Genomic DNA, 1,662 nt, shown 5'->3' with positions numbered 1-1,662 from the left:
TACCAATACATTCTATAAAATTACCGTGTCAAAGTTGTGGTCGGCGAGAGACGAGAGAATCCTTCGTACGACTAGTCGAATCTGAGATTCGAACCTGGCTCACCTCATTGAGATGGCTAGTGCTCTGTTTTCTGAACTACTAAAGCTCTCGTGTCTCAGTATTTAATTTTTATTTTATAAATGGCGTTGAACAACCAATAGAATTTTGACACCGCAGCCTTGTAATTTTGAACTCAAGCCAGAAGACAAGGGAACTCCTGGATCAAGCACTGGGACAAACTAGCCTTCAAGGAGGACTTTTTAAGAGGACTAATCTGAAGGGAAAAGCCACGAAAACCTCATATGGTTAGCTCGACGGGAGGGGGATTCTAACCCATGAACCATCCACCACTGAGGATATGTTACGTCAGCACTTTGTGGTCGGTGCAGAATTCGTATCAACCAGATACCGCTGTGATTGGATCCTAGGTCACCTCATTGGGAGTTGAGCGCTCTGTCCCCTAAGCTCCAATAGTTCTAGCATTTGCTACACAGAAAAACCTTAAACTGTCTTTATCTTAAAAGTCTATCTGAAATAAGTGTAAAAACGTTTAAAACTATAATAACTCACCCCTACGAAAATGTCTGGCAACTTAACTTACCAAAAAATTATATCTAAATAAATGTAATAATCAGGTAGAGTATCAATTTAACAATGAAATGGAATATCGCATTTTATTTATACCATGTTCAAAAATATAGAATAATTTCTGAAAAATAAAAGGAATTATAGAAAATAATCGTAAAATGATTTAAAAAGGGGTTGAGTTATTGTACGATAAACAAAACTGCATAGCAAAAACTAGCCTTTGAACTGACGATTTTAATCGGCTTACGATTAGGGTGAAAAACAAAGAAAAACCGTTTTGTCAACAAAACAGCTTCAAACCGTCAAATGTACAGAGAAAGTCTGTGAAAAGAAGAGGAAATTCTTATAGTTCTGACAAGAGAAATATGTAGGGTTTGGTCCTGGGCAGAAAGGGCAAGAAGCGAGTACTCTAACCTCTATTATTTGTCATCGTCACTTGTAGCATACGTCCTCGTTATGTATTGTATCAAAATTTGCATCTTAGTTACTTTTATTATTGCAATTATTATTTACTCTTTTGATTGGTAACTTTGTTGCTGTGAAGGATTTTGTGCAATTTTTGCGCAATTTTCAAAATTTGAAAGCTTTTTATCATTATTAATTATTCTGCGTTTGCACAGTTTTTTTTTACTCGAATTCCATGCACTACAGCACCAAAGCAAAACTTTTTTGTATTATCACCAATTTTTTTAAAATTTTGTTTTTCTTGATGTAATGCTATATAATTTAATGCGAGTTTCCCTTTACTTTTGAAAATTAAGTCGTTACTTTCTGTCTTATCAATATTTTGTTTTGTCAATATTTTCACAATGCAAGAGAAATTTCTTAAATTTTAATTTCAAAAATCACATTATACTAATTTTATCTACTGCTTTAAGAAAAAGCCCATGTTAAACTGTTTTACGTCACCAGAATTCAAAAAAAAAATGCTTTTGAAAAATCGAATTAATAGTTTTGTAGAGAAAAAAAATCCCTTCAATTTTGACAGTTTCAACATAAGCTAGAGAGTAACAGTCAGTTCTCCTCCCTTCTGC

This window comes from Parasteatoda tepidariorum, chromosome 7 (assembly GCF_043381705.1).
Source record: "Parasteatoda tepidariorum isolate YZ-2023 chromosome 7, CAS_Ptep_4.0, whole genome shotgun sequence".
In the NCBI taxonomy this organism is placed as follows: Eukaryota; Metazoa; Arthropoda; class Arachnida; order Araneae; family Theridiidae; genus Parasteatoda; species Parasteatoda tepidariorum.
The sequence above is the reverse complement of the archived record's forward strand: the minus strand, read 5'-3'. Positions refer to the sequence as shown.